The sequence below is a fragment of the Pipistrellus kuhlii genome, unplaced genomic scaffold, assembly GCF_014108245.1.
Source record: "Pipistrellus kuhlii isolate mPipKuh1 unplaced genomic scaffold, mPipKuh1.p scaffold_m20_p_11, whole genome shotgun sequence".
Taxonomy (NCBI): domain Eukaryota; kingdom Metazoa; phylum Chordata; class Mammalia; order Chiroptera; family Vespertilionidae; genus Pipistrellus; species Pipistrellus kuhlii.
In genome coordinates, this window is record NW_023425416.1 from 24,890,102 (window position 1) to 24,904,645 (window position 14,544).

Below are 14,544 nucleotides of genomic sequence, written 5' to 3' on the forward strand. Positions count from 1 at the left end.
TCTAAATTTGAGCTCAGATGCCACTTCTTCTAGAAGGCTTTCCTAGACATGCCCCCCTCCCTCCCCCACTACAGCCAAGGCTGAGCTCTCCTTTGAGCTCCCATGGCACCTGTGCTTACCTCTATCATGGCTGACCAATGAATATCATTGTCCTTTACTTCTCTGTACCCCTTGAGGCCGGAGCTGGGTCAGATTCATTCTTTATCTCAGACCCTAGACCGCAACATGGCTCAACTGGGATTCAAGAATTATTTGTAGGAAAAAAGGAAAGAAAAGAGTGAGGGAAGGAGAGAGAGGGGAGTGGGAATCCTGGCCCCCACAAGCCTGTCAGACACCTCCCTTCCAGCCTGACCTGGTCTGACCTCCCACCACCAGCTGACTCTGAGATTGGACGAAGACACTGTTTTCTCTATCCCCAGATCTGGGCACAGGTTCCCAGGCGTCGGCAGTAAATTGACACTGCAGTCAATTTTTAGTCTTCCCAAAGGGCATGATTTGTTGGCTGGTGATGGCGGTGAATCTTTTAATCACACACCAGCCACTCCCTCCTCCCCCTGCCCCTGCCATGTCTCAGCGCTGCCTCTGCTAAGGGACTGAGGACTCTGTTTGACGAGGATCTGCAGGGGAACTAATCAGGAAGGGGGATTGGTACTTAAGCCTCTGCACTGGCTGCTGAGCCTCCTGCAAACATTTTCATATGGTAACTGTCCCCACAGTTCAGGGGACAGTTCAGATAGAGCCTTAAGAGGTAAAGAGACAGGTTTCTCACACTGGGTGACAAGGGTCCCACGGGCATTATTACCAGAAGTAAGGAGGTTAGCAAAGGAAAATTTGCAGGAAGGGCCAATGTGGGTCTAGTTCTAAAGACTTCCCCGTCAATGAATCTTCATAGCAACAACATAGGAGAGGCCGTGAAAGCTATGATTTAACTGGATGCTCATCAGGTGCCAGGCACTGCACACACGTGCTTTCCAAACCTTCTCCTTTATATCCTCAGCCTCTATCCGGGTTCTACTTTACAGCTGGGGCTCAAGGATGTGAAGTTCCTTGTCTGAAGTCACACAGCTAGGAGGTGGGGGGTCTGGAGCTTGGATCCAGGTCTGTGTGACAGAAAAGGCCCACCCTTGACCCGTTTGACTCCTATGGGCAGATGAAAAATCAGTGCACAGTAGAAACAGGACAGGATCTGAGCAAAAGCGCAGAGAGATGAGCATAGGCTCTGGGGTCAGAGTTGGATGTAAGTCGTGGCCCTGTCCCTTACAAGATGTGTGGCCTTGGGCGAGTTGCTGAGTCTCTGTCGCCTCAAGTATAATATAAAACAGGATAACAGCACCAGCATTGCAAGATTGACTGCAGCAAAACTCCTCTCAAAGTGCTGCTTTGAGAAAATCCAGAGATTCTCACCTCGGCCATCTTCTAGGCCAGTGGTCAGCAAACTCATTAGTCAACAGAGCCAAATGTCAACAGGACAACGATTGAAATTTATTTGGAGAGCCAAGTTTTTTAAACTTAAACTTCTTCTAACGCCACTTCTTCAAAACAGACTCTCCCAGGCCGTGGTGTTTTGTGGAAGAGCCACACTCAAGGGGCCAAAGAGCTGCCTGTGGCTCGCGAGCCGCAGTTTGCCGGCCACGGTTCCAGGTTCCTAGAGCCATAAGCCTCCTGAATCCAATGAGTCATGGTCAGCTCAGGCTCTCCCTGAGTGTGCTAAAAGTTCCTTCCTTCCATGGCCATGGGGTTAAAGGAAGAATTAGCATTGTTGAGCCCTGACCTTCCTCAGGCGCTGTGCCAGGCACTTTCACATGCTCAAGACAGGCCTGCAAGGCAGGGAGTTTTGTGCATTTTTCAGGTGAGGAAACCGAGGCATAGAGAGGCGAGATGATAATCTCAAGGTCTGGTCTGACCCGCCACCCTTGCTGCCTCATCCCGCCTGTGATTTGCCACAGCTGTCAGTCACCTCCCAGGAAACCATCCGGGCACCCGCCCTTTCCTGAGGAAGGGAGACCATAGGTTGGGCTGAATGTCAGTCAGCACAGCTCTACTGCGATAAGAACTTAATTATCTGGCCTTTCATTTTCTACTGTTTCAAGTAAAATGCATTCATCATGTAAAAGCCTTTTTCTCCTGTTTGCAAATAATGTTATTTAGCCTTCTTTGTACCAAAGCGAATTTACTTAGGAGTGAAAAAATAGAAAGAAAGAGGCAAAGGAGAGAAAAAGAAAGGAGGAAATTAGAGTGAATAGACGACCTAGGGGACATAATTACAGAAATACAGCAGGTTCGGTATAAGCTGGAAAATTGCAGCCATTTCATTGTGGGAGTAAAACTATTTTCTTTTCTTCTAGAGTGGATCCTTTGTCTTCCAAAGGGCTAATTGTGCTGCTGTGCTGCATGTGGTGCTCATAGGCTCCAATTTCACCTTTTTACTAACCACAATGGCAAATAACTAAAGGGCTCTGGAAGTACCTTCGTGATGGCTCCCGGAACGGGTGGGAGAGAAGCGCCATTCCTCATCTTGTGACTTAGGCCATGTTTTCCATAATTGATCCCTCCCAGGACCCTGTCAGAGGCCCCTCCTCTAGCTCAGCCAAGAGGAATTCATAAAACAAAGCCAGGGGGTGGCAGGGGCAGGGAGGAGGCGAGGCGGGGGAGGGAGGGGGAGGAGGAACAGAAGGAGGGTAACACAATGGCTGTTAAAAAGTACACACCCTAAAATGATGTTTATGGAGAGTTTTTAATGATGTGGGAGAACCTTTAAAATATAATGCTTGGGCGAAAAAGCAGGGTGTACTACATGTGGACAAGTTGAGTCCAACTGTGTTAAGCAGATACATCTCGACAGACAGCCATCGTTATGATATTTGACTATATTTGAGATTTAATACATATCCATGAACAGATTTTCTGATACCCAAATATTGCTCAAGCCTCAAGCTTACAGAAATGCAGGAACCCAAAGCCTCTTCCTAGAGATTTCAAGGATTCCCCTAGAACCGTGGTCGGCAAACTGTGGTTCTCGAGCTACATGTGGCTCTTTGGCCCCTTGAGTGTGGCTCTTCCACAAAATACCAAGGCTTGGGCGAGTCTATTTTGAAGAAGTGGCGTTAGAAGAAGTTTAAGTTTAAAAAATTTGACTCTCAAAAGAAATTTCAATTGTTGTCCTGTTGATATTTGGCTCTGTTGACTAATGAGTTTACAGACCACTGTCCTAGAAAAGGGTATTTTGTTTTTTCTAGGGGTGGTCTCTCATCTCTTATTCCAAACTCTCTTTTCGGCTTAGTTATTAATCCCCTCAAGAGACTCAGCCCAGTTCCACTATATCCACTCCTCTCTTTAAACTGCTCTGTCCCTCTCAGGACAAAGAACTTCCTGCAATCCCCAAGGCACCTGCAGCATCAGGCTGTTTTGTGACACAGACTTTAATCCTAAAGGTTTGAGAGAGTAAGGGGGTGGGCTGCAGCAGAGAACAGGGAGGTGCTGAGAGCTAGAAATCCACCTTCAGCCTCTGAGGGTCACTGGCCATCCGTGCCCCAAGCACACTTGGCCTGGCTTCACCGAGCTTCACGTTCTGCGTGTGAGTGCTCCGGTTCCTCTCTGGCTCCCAAGTTCCGCTCTCTGTGCCTTTCTGTGTCCGCTGCTCTCCATGCCATCCCTCCTGCCTTTCTCTCTCGCTGGGAATCCCTCATCTTCTCCCTCTGTGTATCTCTGTCTCAGATAACCGCATAAGCTTCCTACTGTGTTCTCACCGTTTCTTTGCTGGTTGCCAGAGCTGCATCAATGGAACCTTCCTTCCTCTGGCTCTCAGCAGAGGACTGGAAAACTTCTGTTTGATTAGCAGTATGCAGGGAACTTACAGAACTTTCCATGTTTCCCACCCAGCCTCGCCAAAGAGGACAAGGGAGGGCAGCTAATGAGCCCATTAAGGTGTCTTCCCCAGCAAACATCACCCTTGTCCTTCAGCCCAAATGCAGCAACAGCTGCAGCTTTAAAAATAGCATGCTTTCATCCATCGACAGAAATGTGCCAAACTGTTAACACTGGCTGTCTTTGAGTGACAAGAGATGCTTTGATGTTATTTATTTTTCCTATTTTTTCTGAATTTTCCATTGTCCAAGGCAAGCAGGAACTATTTTATCAGAGTAAAATCTCCCAAGTATTATGGACCTGCCAGATCTCAGATGTAATCTTCGCAATAGCCTTCATAGGTAGATACTAATATGCCCGTTTAGGGGTTCACAAAGGTGAGGCAATTTGCTCAAAGTCACACAAGCAGAGATGAAATTAAAGGACACCTCAGCCACTAAATCCTGTTGCTTGTAGAGGCCCATCCTCTGCCTGTAGATACAAAGCCCTTCTCACACCTGCAAGCTTACCAGATTCTCCAAGCTGTCTCAAAGGACTCCTCACGGTAAATGCAAGCGGCCTGTACAATATGATTTGCAATATTAGCCTTCTCTGGGGGAGAATTCTGCTCTCCTAGCTCTCTGGCATCAGGTCTGTAACTTGTGGGAGGGCTCATGCATCTTGAGTCTGTGAACTTGGAATTGGCATATGATTTCCTTAGGTTAATAAGCCATGAATGAAAGGATATGTCATCTCTGCATGAAGTAAGTGGTAAGAGCCAACTTATGGTTTTCCGTGTCACTCTCCCCTCTGCCACAAAGCAATGTTCCCAAGAGGGTCACTATGTAAATGTGGAGTAGAGCAGAGCTGTAGTTGACCCTTGATAGATATATGATCCAAGGGAAAAATAGATCTTTGTTTTTGTAGGAGATATTGCTATAGGGGTTGTTTGTTACCACAGCAGAATTTAGCCTAAGTTGACTGACTCCACATATGCAAGACTGAAAATGTATAAGCAGTTACTAATTTGTTTCATTCTTCCTTCTCTTAGAAGACAAAATAGAGGGAGTTTTGACTAAAGCATTCAAAGTTCTATTTGGTCTTTCTTTTTTAAAATATATTTTTATTGATTTCAGAGAGAAAGGGAGAGATAGAAACATCAATGATGAGAATCCTGCATGCCCCGTGTCCTCTCCCCACCCTCCCACTGGGGATCGAGCCCTCAACCTGGGCATATTCCCTGACCAAGAATCGAACCATGACCTCCTGGTTCATAGGTTCATGCTCAACCACTGAGCCACACCAGCAGGGCCATTTGTCCTTTCTAAAAATGATCTTGGGAAAATTATGCCCTCCTCTAGGAGGTATTTCTGTAGCACACTCTCCCGACAGGGCAGGCTGTCAAAATCAGTCCCAATTGCAGGCTCTGGAACTGTCCAAGGAGAGACAGGCCAATTAGTGCATGGAAGTCAGTCATCAGAGGACCATGTGAAAGGGAGCACTCAGCCTTCTCTCCTCCCCCAAGGGGACTGAGCTCTGACCAACTGCAGCCACAATGGAAGGCTGGAGGCTCAGGTGCCATTTGAGCAAAGCATGAAGCAATGAAGACCAATGAAAAGAAGGCTGGGGTGACGCAGGCAATTACCACCTTTGTTCTGAGATCCATAGAGCCACCAGCCTTCACAGAAAGTCTGCTCTACATGCCTTTAGCAACGCTGCCTTGGAGGGAAGAATGGCAACTTCACCAGAAAGCTGAAGGCTCAGAATAGCTGTTATCACTGGGAAATGGGCAGGAGAAAAAGCAGACATGGCTTCTGCTACTGGATGAAGTAGTCAAGTGATCTTTCAAAGAATCCCTGGAGGCTGGACCTGGTCATCTCCTTGCTAAGTGACTCAGTCGGCAGTTCTGTTGCTGAAGTATCTTTATTCAATTTGTTCTTTTCTCGGGCCATTTCATCATCCTTGCATTCTTTCATCTGGGCCATCATTCTTTCCTTCACTCATTTCGTAATTCATTCGTTCATTCATCCCTTCCTCCATTCAGCCAGTGAGACCTCTGAGCAGAGTACTGTTCCAGCCACTGGCAGCCTGAGCAGCAAACAGAGGAGGTGTGGGCAAGACAGCAGGCAGGACCTGCGGGAGAGGGGAGGACACAGAGCCATGATTCACAGATGAGCTTTTGCTACTCGAGTACAAAAAAACTCAGTGGTAAAGTCTGCAGTCCTGGCTATTATTGTAGGACCTGGGAGATGGACAAAACCTCTCCCTTGCTACAGTCCTAACCATTACATCATGGGCAGAAACTTTGGCACAGAGACCAGAGCCATGTGGGAACCTGGGCCACTCCATGAGCTCCTGTGGACAAATACTGGTTGGTAGAAGGTGTGGCAGGCGTGGATATACACTGCTCAGATCCCTCTCCCAAAGAGACTTGCTTCCCAAGCGGGAGGGGATGGCTTCCTGGCAGCCTCCAGCACCTAATTTCTGCAAGATCTGCCCCAGTTTTTTTTTTTTGTTTGTTTGTTTTGTTTTGTTTTAAAATATATTTTATTGATTTTTTTTTTATAGCGAGAAAGGGAGAGGGATAGAAAGTTTGAAATATCAATGGGAGAGAAACATTGATCAGCTGCCTCCTGCACACCCCCTCCTAGGGATGTGCCTGCAACCAAGGTACATGCCCTTGATTGGAATCAAACCCGGGACCTTTCACTCCGAAGGCCAATGCTCTGTCCACTGAGCTAAACAGTTAGGGCTGCCCCAGTTTTTAAGGCAAGGTCTCAGCCAGACCCCAGCCAATGACTAAGCAAAGTGGGGTTCGGGGGCCTGGCCATTTCCATCCAACGCAGTGCTCCTCTAGTGGATAATCTAAGCTCTGGGTGCCATGGGATGACAAAGACTGTGAGTCAGCATCGTGGTCTGTCAGCCACCCCAGTCCATTCCTGCTTCTGCCCCTTCTCTCCCCTATAAACCTTTTGTGCTTTTACTTCCATCTCAGTGTCTGCTTCATAGAGAATCAATCAGGCACAGAAGGGCAGGAGGGCACATGGAAGGGAGGAAAGAGTGAACAGGCTCCTCAGGCACTGAAATGGGGCAGTTCCTTGCCAGCTCCTTCTTAGAGGACAGATCCAAGTCCAAGGATGACTTTGCTGACAGGGTCCTATCATCTTTTTCTAAAGTTCTCACCAGAGGCAGGACAGCATCGTTTAGGAGACATTGGGTTAGTGGAGAAGACCAGGACATAGCCCTGGACACAGACCAGTTGGAAAGACTACAGAAGAAGGAAGGAGAGGACCAGGAGCTCCTATGTTTAGAAAACAAAACCTCCTTAGTAATTCCAAGCAAACTCCTGTTTGCTTCTCATGGCCACTGGTAGCTGAACAGGAGTCTACCACTCTAAACTAAATGTGGGCTTCTTTGTATCAATACCTTGGCTTCCCTGCATCCCTGCCTATTTTGGGGGTCCTTTTGAGGATTTGTTATGAGAGTCTTAGTGAGGGATTAGATTCAGGGACCTTCCCTCCAACATCCAAAGTTGAAAAGGTTTGCCAACACCTTCCCCGGACAGCCAAGGGAGCATGTCCTTATCTTGGCCAATCAGAGAGTCTCTCCCAGGACTTTGACTCCTGAATAAGTGAAATAATACAGAAGAAATGGCTAGAATTTAATCATCTGCCCCTGCAGTGGCATTCTATCTGGACCAGCAGTCGCCAACCTTTCGGATCTCACAGACCACCAGTGGTCCACGGACCGATTTGCGACCACTGGTTTAGACCATTTCTGCTCAGAGATCATTCCTAGGGATTCCACTTCCTAGCTTTTCAGAACTGCTCTCTTCCCATCCCTTCCTAAGCCTGGATCTCCAACCTTCCTATCCTACCAATAAATTCATGTCTACTCAGTTAGCAAAGACTATTTCTGTTGTTTTGTAACTGCAGCAACAAAACAACAACAATGAAGATCCTGACGGATACTCCAACCCCAACTCTGACGAGCTGTGTGTGGTCTTGAGATCATCTAACCTCTTTGGGTCCTCGCTGCTCATGGAACAAGGATGGGAACAAGAGTGCTTCCCACTGTGAACAATGTATCATGACTCTGACCTCCTTAGAAGGCCTCTGTGTACCAAGTAGACCCAGATGGACATCAAAGCTCGGACTACAGTTTTAGCAACAGGAGTACAATATAAAAGCTCCATTAAGGAAGATAATTTACAGCCTTGGAGTGCTGCCACAGCAACATTCCTTAGACCACATGTGTCAAACACAAGGCCCGCGGGCCAAATCCGTCCCGCCAGGCCTTGCAATGTGGCCCGCACCGCGCTGTCATCACTGCACTCCGCTGCGTTTCCATCACAATGACAGGTTATGACTGTTCAGTAAACCATTCGGCCCACGATTTAGGCTGGATTTTAGATTTTGGCCCCTTCTCTGATTGAGTTCGACACCCCTACCTTAGACAATGAAGCCCAGGTAGACGCTGACCAAAATGCACTCTACTGCTGCTGGCACCATGTTTTTATTAGCATATTGGCATGATTTAGTGTCTTCTTGCCATAATTTCCAAGGTCCACTTATCAACCCCATGATTCCAACTGTTCTTGATTATAAGACTGCTTACCTGAATCAGGGTAAACCCTGTTTTCAGGGAGGCTTTGTTTCCCACGTTAAAGCCTCTTCTGCCGCAGACATGCATCTGCCTAAGGAAACGTCACAATACAGAGCAGAGGCCTCTGTCAATTCAGAGTCTGCACCTTTAAGGAAACATGACTTCATTAGAACAGCAAAATGGCCCCAGTTTGGCCTTATGTTCTATCAAAAGCTCATTGCTTAGCTGCATTTAATAATCCATGAAACAATTTCTATTAGCTTTAGTGTGTGAATTGTGCAGCTGAAGAATGGGTAAAAAAAAAAAAAAAAAAAAAAAAAAAAAAAGTGTGTAAAGCAGGAGTAAAAAATATGCAGAAAATGAAAATGAGTGAGATCATAAATTTTTCACCAAGGCCTCTGTTTTCAGGTAAGCAGTTACCATCTTGGGCCCCCAAATGCCACCAGACAACTACAGAACACCATTCTGAATTATTAAAATGACTAGGGGAAACTTTTTTCTTCTTACTACTTTTAACTGAATATGTAGCCTTCTGAGCTAACCTTTGCTTAAATATTTAACACAGACATCGGGTCAAATACAAAGTAGGAAAAGTTCTCAATCTAATATTCACCTATAATTATGAATCAGATTATTTAATGCATCCCAGCCACTTTATTTTATTTTGTTTTTCTTTCTCTCTACTATGACAATTCTTCCCAATTTAAGAGGAATCCAATCTAAATTAAAGTCTGCATTCTAGAACATTTTTGAACTATATTTTTACTGATTTTGTTTAGTTTTCATTTAGCTCAATTTATTCATTCATTCAACAAATAGTTATTGAATACTTAGTAGGGGCCAGGCACTGTTCTAAGTGTGGGGATATATCAAGAAACAAAACAGAACAAAATATTTTAAAATTCAGCCCCTTTTTGGACCTTATACTTAAGTGAGGGAGCCAAATAATGAATAGAGATATATGTCAATGACAGATAATGAGTGCTATGGAAGGAGTGATTTGGGAGGGTCTGTTGTTGGTTTTGTAGGCGGGGCGGTCCATTAGAAAGCTGGGCAAGTTGTCTTGGGAGTGAGGAAGTGTACCATTTCAGTGGCTCTGGGGTACGAGCAGGCCCAGTGTGTTCAAGGGACGGCAACAAAGCCAGGAAGACTGGAGGTGAGGGATGATCACTGTCAGGAGACCATGTCAGCGAGAGCTTGTCAGGGCACTGGAGGCCATGAGGGAGGACTGAGTATTTTATCTTATTTGTTGTAGATGCCACTGAGGGCTTATGACAGGGGAAGTATTGTGAATTGATTCATATCTTAAAGGGATCGCTTCCACTTAATATTAAGAATGGCCAATGGTGGCTTTCAAGTGGAGGCTTGCTTCAATGGCCATGTACGAAAGAGTTGGTCCCTAACCGGTTTGGCTCAGTGGATAGAGTGTCGGCCTGTGGACTGAAGGTTCCCAGGTTCAATTCTGGTCAAGGGCCTGTACCTTAGTTGTGGGCACATCCCCAGTAGGGGGTATGCAGGAGGCAGCTGGTCGGTGTTACTCTCTCATTGATGTTTCTAACGCACTATCCCCCTCCTTTTGTCTCTGTAAAAAAATCAATAAAATCTATTTTTTTTTTAAAAGGAAAGATTGGCATTGGCACTATCTGTTTATTGGTGGTAAGAAAACACCCACATGTGCAGTACCTGTAGTGATTGACAAGTTTGCCCCCTTTGATCATTTAAAAAGTCTACCAGTCTCCCTTCTGAGCACTCAAAAGCCAAGGGCCCATCCCAAAGCAGAGCTGACCCAGTTCCCAGTCCCATCATGGTCTGTCCAAGAGCAAGTTTTCCAGAATGTGTTTGGGATACACCTCTAGGCCATAGACAGTGTGCTTAACGTGCTCCTATTAAAACTTCATTGGCACACCATTAAGTCATAGAAGAAAATGGCACCATATGTTATAGTCTGATCTCATTTGGTAACACACTGTTATGCCTAGAAATAATTTGTCAAGTGTTAAAAAATGAGCTAACATATCAGTATAAGTTTTTTTTCCCCTTAGAATGTCCCCCCGACAGCCCGTTTCTTTAGTGTACAATTCTGAGGCATGTTCTTGACACTGCTTTCTAGTTTTCCCACAGATGAGTCACCTGGTATAGCAGGCTGAACAATGCATCCTTTATTGGACTCCCAAATAAACTACTTGAACCCTTCTCTGGAGATCTGCTTCTGAGGGAGCCAAACTCAAGCATCCTCTTTGTAAAATCCTCCTCTTACTTAGGGAGCATTACCTGCCCACTTCCTTGAGCCATAAGGATAAATAGGATTCAAGAGAAATAAAACTTTCCACTAAAGGAGAGATACAGCCCTAGTTTATTTGGCTCAGTGGATAGAGCGTCAGTCTACAGACTGAAGGGTCTTGGGTTTGATTCCAGCTGAGGGCACATGCCTTGGTTTCGGGCTCGATCCCCAGTGGGGAGTGAGCAGGAGGTAACTAATCAATGACTCTCTCTCATCACTGATCTTTCTATCTCTTTCTCTCTCTCCCTTCCTCTCTGAAATCAATAAAAAGAAAATAAAAAAGTATTCTCTTTAAAAAATTAAAAAATAAAGGAGAAATACAAATATATTATTCCAATTATACCCATGACCCAGTAGCTCTTTGTGCCCTCAAGAAAAAGGCATAATTATTTTTTTAAATATTTTTATTGATTTCAGAGAAGAAGTGAGAGAGGGAGAGATAGAAACATCAATAATGAGAGAGAATCATTGATTGACTGCCTCCTGCACACCCCCCACGAGGGATCGAGCCTGCAACCCCGGGCATGTGCCTTTGATCAGAATCAAACCCAGGATCCTTCAGTCCACAGGCCGACACTCTATCCACTGAGCCAAACTGACTAGGGCAGGGCATAATTCTTACGTATATACTTCCTCTTCTAAAAACATTAGGAGCTAGTGGCCTCTCCAGAATGGATTTCTCAACTACTGCTTCTTGCCCCTCCCCACTTAGCCTAGGTACAGTGTGGCCATTATTCTTACCTCCCTCCATTAAGAGACATACTTTGTGCCTAGGAAGCCAGCTTTCCTCCTCGACCAAGCTTTATTAGTCTTCACTCTCCAGGCAAAGAAGCATCCCTTGCAGGAGGAAATCGTCGCCCAGTCTGTCTCGCTGTGTCCAGCCTCTCCTTCCCTAGGTCCGGACCCAGACTAAGAATGAATTAAACCTTGACTTTAATTCAACCTGTGAAACCAACATGCTACACAGCGACTCTTAGAAGTCCCTAACCTTTATCATGAGCCTCAACTCTGCTGCGGGACAAACTGGGATATCAATAAGAGAGCATGCAAAGATAATTATCCTTGAATTTTGTTAAATCTCAGAGTGGGGATGGCTTAAGTATGGTACATAATCCAGAGGCAATAAAAAGAAAAGAACAATAACTTTGACCAATATTTAAAATTTTTGAGTTGTTAAAATAGTTTTTAAAATGAAAAAACAATAACAACAACAACCAATAACTATCCTTGTACATATAGATTCTAAGCCACTTAATCTTCCCCAAGAGATAGAGGCTGCTCCCTCCAATTTCAGAGAAGGACAAGGAGGCTTAAAGAGTAAAGTGACGTTGCCTAAGGTTACCTTATCAAGACATATGGACAGTCTACTGCCTGTCCAGCCAACCTCATGGAACACTGTGAAGACCCACCGACCAGGCAGGGGCCGAGAGCCAGTTTTATAAAAACACGCTCTACACTAACAATTTGTCATCAACACTAGGAAAAGCTGGGTATAATGTGTGCAGCAACCACAAAACCTTGACATCACCCTTGATGTCTGTTTTTTTGCATATTCCAAGTCCCTCCATTAGGAAATTCTTTTGGCAGAAAATGATGCATCTGGACCTTTACCCTCCCACCCCTGAGAGGATTTGGATTTATGATGGGTCCTGGGTGAGCAGAGGAAGCCAGGCCACATTGGAAGAGGCAGATTCAGGAAATAAATTACTACCTAAGAAGATCTCAGGGGACAAAGACTCAAATCTCCAAGACCCCAGGATTTTGTTGTGATTGCTTTTCTTAGCCTCGATTCTGTAGGGCTTTCTAAAACAGCCTTTCTTTCTACCTTTCCCCTGTAATTCTATAAGCTTCATGTCCCCAAAAACCTTCATCCACTCCTGGTTTGAGATCTCAGAGCTCACCCGGGCAAGGACTTGGGAATGAAGGTGTAAATTTGTCAGGAGAAGGGAGGCAAGGGCGCAGTAAGAGAGTAAATCCTCATCTAACATGGCAGAAAGTCAATGGATAAATCAAAATATCGCTATGTAAGCTTATTTTTGTAGCGACTGGGGGTGACCACCCGAAGAACTAAATGGAGGGACTGATATAAAGGGCTGTGTGTGGGGAGTAAGAGAGAGAGGGGGGCCTTTTTTGTTTTCATTTTAGGAACATTTAGGCCATTTCATTTTGTAAAAAAAAAGAAAAAAGTGCTGCTCTTGCATTACTTTGATATATATTTTTAATTTGATCTTTAAAAATTAAAGTAAAACCAAATGACCTAAGAATATAAAAAGCAATGCAAAACAGGAAAATAAAAAGCAAATAAAAGCACGCACCACGCTACACAACTGTCAGGGGGTGAGGGCAGGGGAGTGGGCGGGGCTCCGATTCCAGGGAGGGCGGGGTTAGTGGGCGGGGCTTGGGGCGGGGCTCCGGTCTCAGGGAGGGGGCGGGGCGAAGAGCTGAGTTTCCTGTGACCCCACCCACAGGGGGAGCCCCCGGAGCGCGGGGTCAGGACCGCTGGAGACCCGCCCCCCCAGCGCGGGGTCGTCGCGGGCGCGTCCGGGGGTCGCCCTACTGAAGGGCCTTTGCACTGGGCGCCCCAGGCTGTCCCCTCCCGGAGGGGGCGTGGGGGCGGGCCCCTCGGGCACTGCCCTGGTTCGGCCTCTGAAGTCCCGGCCCGGAAGTTCCCTGAAGAGCCGCTGGACGCAGGTAAGCGCGCCCGGCCGCCCTGTCAGCCCGCCCTCCTGTGCCCTTGGGGCCCCCGCCCGGACTGGGACGCCGGGCGACAGGTGGCGGCGGGTGCAGAGCCTCGCAGCGCGTCCCGCCTCGGCCTTGTCAGCCAGATCTCCGTTACTGCCGTAGTTTTGACCCGTGAGTTCGAATCCCCCCGTCAGCGCTCGTGCACTTAGCCCAGCAAACTCATGAGTCAACAGAGCCGAATACCAACAGGGCAACGATTGACATTTCTATGGAGAGCTAATACATGTTTTTTAAAAACTTAAACTTCTTCTAACGCCACTTCTTCAAAATAGACTCACCCAGGCCTTGGTAGTTTTTGGAAGAGCCACACTCACGGGGCCAAAGAGCCGCATGTGGCTCACGAGCTGCAGTGTGCCAACCACTGACTTAGCCGATACACAGAAGGGTCCCACTAACGCTGACCGTGTCCCCAGAGGGCCCGCCGCTGGCCCACGTGACGGGGACACAGCTGTGGGCAAAGGAACGTAGTTTGCGCGTGGAGCTCCCAGTCTGGTGGGAAGATGGAAAGCGCTCCCAGGGTGCTGCAACAGCTTTCAACCGGGGGTCCCCATCTGCAGAGGACCCTGGCTTCCAACTTCCAGAGGAAGCAAAGGATTCCGGGGTGGACAGCAGAGCAAACACATTTTGTCGGGGGAGAATGTGACCCAGTTGAGTGAAGAGGAGAGTCGGTGGGGCTGGTCTGCACAGAACTGGGGGGAAAGGAGGTTCCTCTGTCATGGGAGTCCTCCCACTCCCTGAAGGTGGAGGGCGACTCTAAGGGGCTTGAGAGGACTTTTCTGGATGGAGCAGGATGGTGATCCTAATAAATAGTGTGTGCCTCACGCCCCCCTGCCCCACCCCTCTCCACAACTACCCCCTTTCCTTGAGTCCTGTTTCCTGTCTGAGGCTCTCAAACAGCCTGTTCTCTAAAACGATGACTGCTTTGGTCATTCCTTCTGGACACAAGCAACTGGTGCCCACGGTTACAATGGCTTTCAGGATTGAAAGAGGAATCAGACAGGGCCCTGACCTCCTGGAGCTCAGCTGGGGTGGGCCAGGTGAGGCACACCGTTCCAGCCCGCAGGGAAGCCCCT

At 47.0% G+C, this 14,544-nt stretch overlaps 1 protein-coding gene across 1 annotated transcript in view; it reads left to right on the plus strand.

Moving 5' to 3' along the window:
• The first annotated feature begins 13,176 nt into the window (after positions 1 to 13,176).
• NMNAT3 (nicotinamide nucleotide adenylyltransferase 3) overlaps positions 13,177 to 14,544 on the plus strand; it is a 72,582-nt gene continuing 71,214 nt past the window's right edge. Inside the window, exon 1 of the mRNA XM_045579239.1 lies at positions 13,177 to 13,420. The gene's annotated coding sequence lies outside the window, so the exon portion shown is untranslated. The remainder of the gene's footprint in view (positions 13,421 to 14,544) is intronic.